The sequence below is a fragment of the Mobula hypostoma genome, chromosome 11 (genome assembly GCF_963921235.1).
Source record: "Mobula hypostoma chromosome 11, sMobHyp1.1, whole genome shotgun sequence".
In the NCBI taxonomy this organism is placed as follows: domain Eukaryota; kingdom Metazoa; phylum Chordata; class Chondrichthyes; order Myliobatiformes; family Myliobatidae; genus Mobula; species Mobula hypostoma.
The window spans coordinates 17,737,209-17,750,387 of NC_086107.1; the positions used below are offsets into that span (position 1 = coordinate 17,737,209).

The 13,179-nt window shown below is 43.3% G+C and overlaps 1 protein-coding gene across 12 annotated transcripts in view; it reads left to right on the plus strand.

The window, feature by feature from the left end:
- nav2a (neuron navigator 2a) overlaps positions 1–13,179 on the plus strand; it is a 1,052,051-nt gene that overhangs the window by 993,846 nt on the left and 45,026 nt on the right. The gene's annotated exons all lie outside the window — the stretch shown is intronic.

Here is a 13,179-nt window from a genome sequence, read left to right on the forward strand (position 1 = left end):
AAGAAAAATTTGGATAAGTCCATGGAAGGGATGAGTATGGAGGGCCGATTACAGTGTGCTGACATTTTCGTGCAGTATGTCTGATGCTACCATGGTACCACCGTGCAATTCATTTACTGACCGTGTGCTCTCCTTGTGGAAGTGACGGGCCACAGAGTTATACCTAATTTTTTGTCATTTTGGTAATTTGTTAACATATGTTTCTGTGGTCAGTTGATTACAAAGTACACAAAGCAGCTGGAAATTTGGATTTTGACTAATCAATAATCAATAGAGAATTATCTCTTTACATTTAATTACATTTACATCACTTTCTTGCCATTTATTCAGCTGCATTAATGTCACAATTTATTGCATAGCATGATGTCTGGATCATGTCTTTCTGAGATCAGATTATTATTGATTGTTTCTTACTTTGTAAAACTGCACCTGTGATGATGCATCAATTCCATAATTCATGAACATTATGTAAATCTCAACTATTTAAGGTTTTCCCAGCTTCAGGAATTTTAAGGTGTGTAAGCCTAAAATATAAATCTCATCCCTCCCTCCTCTTAACCCCAACCACCAAACAATGGGCAATATACACAATGTGCTGGAGGAGCTCAGCAGGTCAGGCAGCATCTATGGATGGGAATAAACTGTCTTGTTTCATGGAATCCTGGTTAACCCCTTCTGTACCGGATGCAGCGATTCAGATTGACAGGTTTATTGTACACCGTCAGGATAGATCTATAGAGTCTCTCAAAAACAGAGGTGGAGGAATATGCCTCATGATCAATTCTTCTTGATGCACCAATATATCAGTGCTGTCCCAATTCTGCTCACCAGACCTGGAATATCTAGCAATTAAGTGCCGTCCATTTTACCTACCATGGGAGTTCTTTGGGGTCATTTTGGTAGCAGTTTACATTCCACCACTCCGCAGCCCCGTCTTCCTCAGATCCCACCGTCAACTCCTGGGCCCTCAGAGGCTCCATCTTCCTCTCACCCCAACCCTCCCCTCTCCATTGACACCCCCAGCCTCCCCCCTCCCCCCTCTGATCCCAGCTCTCATCCGTGCCGGGTCTTTACCATCCCCTCCGACCTTCAACTGTCGGAGGCAGAACGCTCTGTTCTCAGTAAGGGCCTCACGTTTGTCCCCCTTCGCCCACACCTCAGCGAGTTCCGTGTTCGCCATGATGCGGAACTTTTCTTCCGCCGTCTCCGTCTCCGAGCCTACTTCTTCGGCAAGGACTCTTCCACCCCCACCGATGACCCCTTCTCCCGTCTTCAACCCTCCTCTTCTTCATGGACACCCCGCTCTGGTCTTCTGCCTGCTCTGGATCTCTTTATTGCCAACTGCCGACGGGACATCAACCGTCTCGACTTCACCGCACCTTGTCCCCATTCCAACCTCACTCCATCAGAACGCTCTGCTCTCCACTCCCTCCGCACTAATCCTAACATTATTATTAAACCCGCCGATAAGGGGGGTGCTGTTGTAGTCTGGCGTACTGACCTCTACCTTGCCGAGGCACAGCGACAACTCGCGGATATCTCCTCTTATTTACCCCTCGATCGTGACCCCACTAAGGAGCACCAGGCCATTGTCTCCCACACTATCAACGACTTTATCCGCTCAGGGGATCTCCCATCCACTGCTACCAACCTTATAGTTCCCACACCCCGCACTTCCCGTTTCTACCTCCTACCCAAGATCCACAAACCTGCCTGTCCTGGCCGACCTATTGTCTCAGCTTGCTCCTGCCCCACCGAACTCGTTTCTGCATACCTCGACACTGTTTTATCACCCCTTGTTCAATCCCTTCCGACCTATGTTCGTGACACTTCTCACGCTCTTAAACTTTTCGATGATTTTAAGTTCCCTGGCCCCCACCGCTTTATTTTCACCATGGATGTCCAGTCCCTATATACTTCCATCCCCCATCAGGAAGGTCTCAAAGCTCTACGCTTCTTTTTGGATTCCAGACCTAATCAGTTCCCCTCTACCACCACTCTGCTCCATCTAGCGGAATTAGTCCTTACTCTTAATAATTTCTCCTTTTGCTCCTCCCATTTCCTCCAAACTAAAGGTGTAGCTATGGGCACCCGTATGGGTCCTAGCTATGCCTGCCTTTTTGTTGGGTTTGTGGAACAATCTATGTTCCGTGCCTATTCTGGTATCTGTCCCCCACTTTTCCTTCGCTACATCGACGACTGCATTGGCGCTGCTTCCTGCACGCATGCAGAACTCGTTGACTTTATTAACTTTGCCTCCAACTTTCACCCTGCCCTCAAGTTTACCTGGTCCATTTCCGACACCTCCCTCCCCTTTCTAGATCTTTCTGTCTCTGTCTCTGGAGACAGCTTATCCACTGATGTCTACTATAAGCCTACTGACTCTCACAGCTATCTGGACTATTCCTCTTCTCACCCTGTCTCTTGCAAAAACGCCATCCCCTTCTCGCAATTCCTCCGTCTCTGCCGCATCTGCTCTCAGGATGAGGCTTTTCATTCTAGGACGAGGGAGATGTCTTCATTTTTTAAAGAAAGGGGCTTCCCTTCCTCCACTATCAACTCTGCTCTTAAACGCATCTCCCCCATTTCACGTACATCTGCTCTCACTCCATCCTCCCACCACCCCACTAGGAATAGGGTTCCCCTGGTCCTCACCTACCACCCCACCAGCCTCCGGGTCCAACATATTATTCTCCGTAACTTCCGCCACCTCCAACGGGATCCCACCACTAAGCATATCTTTCCCTCCCCCCTCTCTCTGCATTCCGCAGGGATCGCTCCCTACACAACTCCCTTGTCCATTCGTCCCCCCCATCCCTCCCCACTGATCTCCCTCCTGGCACTTATCCGTGTAAGCGGAACAAGTGCTACACATGCCCTTACACTTCCTCCCTTACCACCATTCAGGGCCCCAAACAGTCCTTCCAGGTGAGGCATCACTTCACCTGTGAGTCGACTGGGGTGATATACTGCGTCCGGTGCTCCCGATGTGGCCTTTTATATATTGGTGAGACCCGACGCAGACTGGGAGACCGCTTTGCTGAACATCTACGCTCTGTCCGCCAGAGAAAGCAGGATCTCCCAGTGGCCACACATTTTAATTCCACATCCCATTCCCATTCTGACATGTCTATCCACGGCCTCCTCTACTGTAAAGATGAAGCCACACTCAGGTTGGAGGAACAACACCTTATATTCCGTATGGGTAGCCTCCAACCTGATGGCATGAACATTGACTTCTCTAACTTCCGCTAGGCCCCACCTCCCCCTCGTACCCCATCTGTTACTCTTTTTTATGCACACATTCTTTCTCTCACTCTCCTTTTTCTCCCTCTGTCCCTCTGAATATACCTCTTGCCCATCCTCTGGGTCACCCCTCCCCCCCGTCTTTCTTCCCGGACCTCCTGTCCCATGATCCTCTCATATCCCCTTCTGCCTATCACCTGTCCAGCTCTCGGCTCTATCCCTCCCCCTCCTGTCTTCTCCTATCATTTTGCATCTCCCCCTCCCCCTCCAGCTTTCAAATACCTTACTCACTCTTCCTTCAGTTAGTCCTGACGAAGGGTATTGGCCTGAAACGTCGACTGCACCTCTTCCTACAGATGCTGCCTGGCCTGCTGCGTTCACCAGCAACTTTTATGTGTGTTGCTTGAATTTCCAGCATCTGCAGAATTCCTGTTGTTTACATTCCACCTCAGGCCAGTCCTTCCTAGGTGTCGCACCAGACAGTCAGCCATTCTTGTCTGGCACGTAGTGTCAGGATTGGTTTCCTTTCGGATGAACCATGTCACAATATGAATGTTCCTGACTCGACCCTTGTTTTTTACGAGGCCGAGTGGCTAGCTTGATGGCCAACCCAGCACGGATGGAAAGCATACCGGGGGGTGGCCCGGCTTGGATTCGAACTTGGGAGCCTTCACTCCGAAGTCCGGAGCTGATGCCACTGCGCCACCAGCCGGCCACTCAGGCCAATGTCAAGCAGGCTTTAGATAGTCTGAGCAATGGGATCAACATGCACAAAACAGCACACCCTGATGCCTTCACCATTGTTTTGGGGGATTTTAACCAGGCCAGTCTGAAAAAATCACTATGCAATTACCATCAACAGATCACTTGCAATACCAGAGGAAACAACACACTGGACCAACGTTACACCACCATCAAAAATGCCTACCCTGCTATTCCATGTCCTCACTTCAGGAAGTCTGATCCCCTGGCTGTACCTCTACTCCCTGAGTATAGGCAGAGACTGAAGACTGTAGCACCAGTGATGAGGACCAAGAAGGTACGGACAAGAGAAGCACAGGAGCACCTACAGGACTGCTTTGAATCCGTGGACTGGACTGTATTCAGGGATTCATCTTTGAATTTGGATGAGTATGCTGCAGTTGTTACCGACTTCATTAGAACCTGTGTGGATGAGTGTGTGCCTGCAAAGACTTACTGTACATTCCCAAACCAAAAGCCGTGGATGAACCAGGAGGTACGTCACCTGCTGAAGGCTAAGTCTGTGACATTTAAGTCTGGCGACCCAGGTCTGTACCAAAAAACCAGGTATAATTTGCAGAGGACTATTTCAAGGACGAAGAGACAATTTCGAACGAGGTTGGAGGCGACATCGGATGTGCGACAACTCTGGCAGGGTCTGCAAGACATTATTTCCTACAATGTGAAACCCAATAGCATGAGTGGCAGCGTTGCTTCACTACCAGATGAACTCAACACCTTCTACGCCGGCTTTGAAAGGGAGAATATAACTACAGCTGTGAAGATCCCTGCTGCATCTGGTGACCCTGTGATCTCTGTCTCAGAGGCTGATGTTAGGCTGTCTTTAAAGTGGGTGAACCTTCACAAGGTGGAAGGTCCCAATGGAGTACCTGGCTCTGAAAACTTGTGCCAACTAACTGGCAGGAGTATTCAAGGATATCTTCAACCTCTCACTGCTACGGGCAGAAGTTCCCACTTGCTTCAAAAAGGCAACAATTATACCAGTGCCTAAGAAGAATAATACTACTGCTTTCCTCTCAGCTTGTGTGTAAATTTATTAATTTTATTTCAGTTATCATTGCAGATTTCTCTTGTCACCTTGTGTCCTATCAACCACCTACATTTTTCAGCCTTAAAAATTTTCTATTTTCAGTTGGTTTCACTTGCTATTATGTCAGTCGTTTATTTTCTCAGTTTTCTGTTGGACAAAATTTCCCCTTAAAGCCAAACAAAGTCAGTTAATGGCTTCCAACTGAAAAAAAAACTCAACCATTAATCACACCCATTAGTAAAGCAACCCTTTGGGCATTGAAAATGGCCTTAATGGAACAAAATCATAAGAAAGTAAGACATTAATTTCAGTCTTGTCTTCCCAGAGGAAACAATAAATTAAAATGCTTTTTTTAATAAACATGTTCCTCTTTTATTGCTGCTTTTCATTTTGAAACATATTGGTACTTGGAAATGAAATGTTGCGTCTTTTTGTATTCAAAGTTACCTAGTCTGGTGCTGGCTGGTTCCTTGATGAAATGCTAGGGTGATGGTCCCATTCAGTGAACTGTAGGAGTTGATAGTTAATTATTTTACAAGGAGACAGCTTTGTGCATACCCAAAGCCCATATTTTACGCCTGCTGAAAATCAATGGATATTTTAAAATATGTTGTTTGTCTTTCTCGGTGCCTGATAACTATGTGTTTTCTTTATGGAGTTCAACCATATCAATGCTTATCGGCATGTTTAATCCACAGACCTTTCTCTCTGTTTGTCAAAATAACAGCATCCCTCGCCCATAAAAGATAGAAGAGATTTGATAGATATCAGGATAGACACAGTGATGATTTGTTTGACACCCGGCAGCCTCGCTAATCCTACTCATATTTTTCTGTGGTAGTTGTTTTTTTATGTTCAACAGACATGCTGGTCCACCAGAATTATACACGCAATCAAATCTGTGTTTGGAAGCATAATCAGGGCACTGAACCAGCAGTTCTTTGTGTTGCACGGTGGCTGAACTGGAAATTGATTAATATAAAGACCGTGCAAATTGCATCAGCAATACTGATGAGCAGACACAAAATCAAAGTTGTACAAGCAACGAGGGATTACATAGCAGCTTCCAAATCTAAATTGATATTAAGGGCAAGGTGTATAGTAAGTCCCTATCCATGTTCTGAAGGCACCCCCATTGTTTTCAAGGGCAAGATAAGAGCAATGCCTACATGTTTTTGAATCCACTTGCTGTGTAAGTCATGTTTGAATTTTTGTAAGTCAGTCCTCAAATTTGTTTGGTTTAAGCAAATTGTATTTACCTCTCCCCTCATGTGGATACCTTCGGGATGTGCATAAGTCATGTTGGAAAAGTGTGCAACCTGTCTTGGACTGTAGAAAATGTACTACCTTGAAGAAGGATGTTTAGCTCATTGTGCCTGTGCTAGTCAGAAAACATTATCGCACACGAGAGAAATGAGGCAGCCCAGTCGTGTAGCGGTTAGCATAATGCTTTATAGTGCCGGCAGCACGGGTTCATTTCCCACCTCTGCCTGTAAGGAGTTTGTACGATCTTCCTATGATTGCATGGGTTTCCTCCCACAGTCCAAAGACATGAATTAGCAGGTTAATTGGTCTGATGGGTGTAATTGGGTGGCACAGGCTGGAAGGCCTGTCACTATGCTGTACCTCTACATAAATAAAGTACTTTTACAGGCATTGATTTCCAAACCCTACCACGCTCTGGATGAAAGAAGCATATTCCTATCTCCCCTCTCATCCTTCTACCACTTACTTTGAATGGTCCTAGTTTATAACTTCTCAGCTGAGAGAAATAGGTCGCTCTTATTTACTCTGTCTAGGCATTTTATCTGCCTTTATATCTGCTAAATGGACCTTGTCAAAAATCTTGTGGACTCGAATACTGCCCTCAGTGACATCCTCAAAAAAATCATTCCAAGCAGTGATGATATAAAATACGGGTTGGGATGGAAAATTGCGTTGTTTCTCACAATCAAAGTTTCAATGTTTCTAAGTTTCAAAGCACATTTATTATCAAAGAATGTATAAATTATACAACACTGAGATCTGTTTACTTACCGGCAGCCACAAAGCAGGAAACCTGAAAGAAACCAATAAAATAAAATAAAACCAACACCCGGTACGCAGAGAAACGAAAAAAAAAGACAAATCATGCAAACAATAAAAGCCAGCAACAACACTCTGAACCAAAATGAGCCCTAAAATCCAAACCCCAGAGCAGCGCGGAGTTGGCCCAAAGCCTTGATTTCAGTTAGCGGCCACGGAGCACAGCAGCTGGGGTAGTCTTCTTAGCCTCAGTGCCGTGGATTGAAAAGATCAAAAGTTGATCATTTTTAGAATGTTCAAGTTCTCATTTTATGAATTGATAGTTCTCCAGTTGTGGTGTTGATACATTCCAAAAATGTAGATGTGTATCTTCAAGAAATTAAGTGTAAAAATAGCTCTGGCATGGAGACAGTATTGTTGGGTGGAGCAAAATCAAAAACAATTGATAAAAAATTAATATTAATCAGATAATGGTTATAAAACAATTGTCGAATCACATAATTGAAAATGACCTGTTGGTCTTAGTCCCTCATTTTCTTATATAATTCCGAATCTTACAGATTAATACAGGACCTCTGACCTGAGGCATTCTGCTTCCCTCTCCACAGATGCTGCCTGCCTTGTTGATAGTTTACAGTATCTTCTTCTTTTATTTCAGATCTCACTGAGTATAATGGCTTAGCCAAGCAGAGGAGAGCATTCTGTGATGTGGCACTAAAGTATTAAAAGATCTCTGTTAAAGAATCTTAGAACGTGAGATCGTGCATCCAACCCTGTTCTAATGACATCTGGCCTCTCTCTTATTCAGCCTCAGGCACTGGATGAGTCAAATCAAATCGTGTTTATTATCATGTGCACGAGTACTGTGAGATTCAGAAACACTGATATGAGATAATTCATCCAATCCCATACCTTGTACTATTTGTAGCACCTGGCCCCTCCCTCATTCAGTGTCAAATATTGGATAAGTTTGCGAATTTCACTCGTGAATACTCTACGTGCCTCGAAATTGTTATCTTCCATTAGAAATGTGGTAGAGTTCAATACTGGGAGCAGACCTTTGTCTTTGGAGAAGAAATATAGAGTTTTAGAGCAGGGAAACAGGCACTTTGACCCATCTAGTCCATGCCAACATAATTTTCTGCCTAGTCCCACCTGGACCAAATACCTCCAACCCCCTTCCATCTATGTAGCTATCCAAACTTAAGTGTTACAAATTAACCTGCATTTACCACTTCCACTGATAGCTCGTTCCACACTCTCCCCACCCTCTCTGAGTGAAGGCAGCTGATAATTAGAGCTTGTCTGAGGCCCAAGGGAATGTAAATGTACCTAAGACTGGAAGCTTAGGGTCACAACTTGGAGGTTTTGGTTAAGGTTGGCATCCATTTTTTAATTGTGGAATCAGAAGCATTGAAGATAACCTGCCAGTGTATTTATCCAGAGGACTTTCGCAAAGTACATTTCTAAGCATAATGACATTGAACGATAAATTCATTGAGAGTATATTCTATTCAATTAATGGTTCACTAGCTTTTACTTCAGGAACAAATTTAGGAAAGGGCGGCGTCCACCATTAAGGACATGCTCTCTTCTCTTTGTTACTGTCAGGAAGGAGGTACAGAATCCTGAAGGCCGCCACTCAGCGATTCAGGAACAGCTTCTTCCCCTCTGCCATCCGATTTCTAAATGGAGTTTGAACCCCTGAACACGACCATGCTACTTTTTTTATTTCTGGTTTTTTTGCACTACTTATTTTAACTGAACTATTTAATAGACTCATTTGTATATGTATTTACTGTAATTCAGTTTTTTTTCTCTAACTTATTTATCATGTATTTTGTCATATACTGCTGCCTTAAAGTTTACAAATGTCACGACATATGCCAGTGATATTAAACTGATTCTGAATATCAGCCCGAGTTGTCTCTCACACCCTTCCCTCCATGACATCTCTCTAAACAGAGTGTACAACATAAGTCTAGAAAATGCTGAGTTTCATTGTTCCATGTCCCCTCTCTAAAAATGTGTCTATTCCGGAGAAGGTTTAAGGAAGATGGGAGATGATATTGGTGTGGAATTGCATTAGTCGAATTTAGAGTTTTGTTTGATCTGGCCTTACAGTCTTTACAATCATTGTGATGTTATCTGGACCTGCACGTTTGAAGTGAAGGATATCTCAGATTTTCTCAGTTTGTCTGAGACCACCTAGGGTGGCAGATTGTTGATAACTGTGCTGTTCCATTCTCTTTGTCTCAGTTGCTGACTGGTCCGAAATATTCAAAGAGAATTCCTGTCGGCACTTAAATATTCCACTCTGGGCTGTCAAAACTGTCAGAAACAAGAATATTTCTAATTTTTTCTGACATTTGAAACATTCAAGAGCTATTAAGAGCCCTTAAAACTATTCAAATAGTAAAAAAGCTTCAAACTGTATTTTCAAAAAAAATTATTTATATATGAAAGTTACAAAGGTAATCCCACCCAGCCATTCTCCTCAAATGAAGTCAACAGAGATCTTCCCCAGCAGGTCTGACCCAACACTTGTTCCAGTGGATTCACAACTGTAAGAGGCAATGAATCTATGCAATATTGCACACTCTTCTTGAACTTCACTGTCAGATTAAATTTGTGAAAAACAGATGGAATTCAGAACTCATGATTTTCATGGAAAGCCGGAAGGTGCCGTCAGTTCCTTGTATAACTGCAGATATTCCCCCCGGGCCAATATTTCTTTCTGGCACCAATAAACACACAAGAGGAGTGCCACTGGTTTCACAGAATCCTACGTCAAAACGTTTAATTTTGTCACATGCTTCCTGTGAAGGTAACGTTTATAGGTGGCATAGTAGCGTAGTGGTTAACGTAATACTTTACAGCGCCAGCGAATGGAAGATTGGTGTTTAATTCCCGCTGTTGTCTGTAAAGAGTTTGTATGTTCTTCCTATGCCTGCTTGGTTACCTCCTGGTACTCAACTCTCCTCCCATGTTGTCCAAAAAGACATATAGGTTAGGGTTCGTAGGTTGCGAGCATGCAATTTTGGTGTCGGAAACACGGCGATACTTGCAGCCTGCCCCTGCGTTGGTCTTTGACATAAAAGCAATTCAATTTCACTGTCTGTTTCGATGTTCTGATGTAAACGTGACAAAGAAAACTAATCTTTAAAAATCTCTAACCTATTCAGAGCAGAATAGCAACTCGAGAACTAAGCACACCAGTTTCCATTGTGCGAGAGGTCTCATAATCTCCCCATATTGCGCAATTCAGACTAATTTGGTGACACATTGTTTTGATTCAGTAAGATTATTGCATTGGCATGCAAAATAATCATATTATCTTATCACAACCAAAAAAGTAAACAAGTTGAAATATTAAAAACATGAGAATTTGTACATGCTGGAAGTTCAAAGCAACACACAGGAAATGCTAGAGAAACTGGCCAGGCAGCATCTATGGAAATGAATAAATAATCAAAGTTTCGGGCCAAGACCCTTCTTCAGAACTGGAAAGGAAGGAGGAAGACACCAGAATAAAAAGGCAGGGGGTGGGGAAGGAGGATATTATTAATTTTATTTGTCATGTGTACATTGAGAAAGACAGTGAAATGTACCTCAATAACCAACACAATTTGAGGGTATGTCGTGGGAGAGGCAGATGTGCCCTCATGCTTCTAGAACCAACATAGCATGCCCACAACTTACTAACCCCTTCTAACCCATATGTCTTTGTAATGTGGGAGGAAGCCAAAGCACCCAGAGGAAACCCACGTGGTCACAGGTGATACGGACATACCACGTACAGACGGTGGCACAATTGAATCCCGATCATTGGTGCAGTGTCATATTAGGCTAACCATTACTCAGCTGTGTCACTCAATGATAACCTGACAATGATCAATGGCCCTTCCCACCCCAGTCCTTCTTTCTTCTTCCCCCATCCATTGGGCACACAATCCAAATGCTTGAGAACATGTACCACAAGGCCCAAAGACAGCTTGATAATGTCTGATAAGTTATCAGGCTATTTCAGTTTCATATTCTGGAGGCTTATCCTTTAATCCTTTGCCCCTTTCACCTGTGTACTTAGCACAGGTGGTCATAGATGTTTTTTGTTCCACTCTATATTTCTGAATCTCTTATTGGTTGTTGTTAAAAACTTTCATCATTTGAAAGCAAAGAAATGATGTAACATGTTAATGCCTGTTCTGTTACCGGTTGGACTAAGTTTTAGAGAGTAGCTGTAATCTACACAGGAATTATAAAACTTGACTGACATATGCCAATAGCAAAACAGCAGTTGAATTAATGGGAATTCAGAACTAATACCTGGCAGTGTTAAATCATTTTCCTGTATTAAAGTTCACACTTGTTTTATTTGAACTTGGATCTCTCAGTTTGATTACCTTCCAACTTTCATTTTATCTATTAAATTCAAAGTAAATTTATTACTGAAGTACATATCCTGTACAATATATCATCATACACTAACCTGAGGTTCATTTCCTTGCGGACATCCACAGTAGATGCAAAGAAATACAACGAAATCAATGAAAAACTACACATGAAGATGCAAAAGATGACAAATTGTGCAAATATGAAAAGAAAAAAACAATAATAAATAATATTGAGAACCTGAATTGTAGGGTCCTTGAAAGTGAGTCTATAGATGGTGGAATCAGTTTTCTGTTGAAGTGAATGAAGCTATCTACTCTGCTTCAGGAACCTGATAGTTGAGGGGTAATAACCATTCCTGAACCTGGTGGTGTGGGACCTTCTTCCTAACTGCAGCAGTGAGAAGAAAGCATGGCCTAGATGGTGGGGTCCTTGATGATGGATGCTCTGATAGTGCCCCCTGTAGGTGTGCTTAATGGTTGGATGGGCTTTTCCTATGATGGACTAGGCTGTATCCATGAACTCCTATCGGCTTTTCCATTCAAGGGCATTGGCTTTTCCAGACTAGACCATCATTAAATCAGTCAGGATACTCTCCTGTGATTCTGTTGGGGGTCATATACTGTATTCAATGCTCTCAGTGTGGCTTCTTGTATATCGGTGAAACCCAACGTAGATTGGGACAGTGCTTTGCCAACGCTCCATCAACCAGAACAAGTGGGATCTCCCAGTGGCCACCCATTTTAAATCCACTTCCTATTACTATTCCAAAATGTCCATCCATGGCCTCCTCCACTGTCGGGATAAGGCCATACTTAGGTTGGAGGAACAACACCTTATATTCCGTTTGGGTAGCCTCCAGCCTGATGGCATGAACATTGACTTCTCTAACTTCCAGTAATGCCTTAATGCCTCCCCCCCCCACCCTTCACCAGTTCCCATTCCCCCATCCCTCTCTCATGTTATCTGTTTGCCTGCCCATTGCTTCCCTGTGGTGCTCCTCCCCCACCCTTTCTTCTTTTTTCCCTGGCCTTCTGTCTCTTTCATCAATCAACTTCCTAGCTGTTTGTTTCATCCCTCCCCCTCCAAGTTTCACCTATTGCCAGGCATTTCTCTCTCCTCTCCCCATCTCTCAGATCTACTCCTTGGCTTTGTTTCTCCAGTCCTGCCGAAGAGTTTCAGCCCGAAACATCAACTGTACTTTTTTTTCCATAGATGCTGCCCGCCTGCTGAGTGTGTGTTGCTCGGATTTCCAGCATCTGCAGACTTTCTCTTGTTTAGGATACGCTCCATTGTGTTTGTCAAAATATTTACAAAATTGAAAAAATGCATTTAAAGTAATAATAATAGATCCTAAATATCAAGTGATGTTTTGAAAATGATATCCAGTCTGTGCCATTTCAGTTTCTAGACATGGATTAGTGTTTTAACAACTTTAAAAAACAATTAAATTCCCTTGATTTTGAGTTAAGGATGACTATCTTTTTTATTCAGTCAGGCAGTGTGTCTTTTAATGAACAGACAGAGGAATCTCTGCTGTGTATATGAATTATGTAATTCACATGTTACTGGTTGGTATTCATTCCATACACATGGATAAGCACTAAGAACTGGTAACATCAAGCAAGCCATGTAATAGTCTTCAGCCAACTGATCAGGCTGTTGATTGAAAAGGTGGTGCACAGATTTTCTGATTCTATTAAATAATGAGGCATTGAAATAAG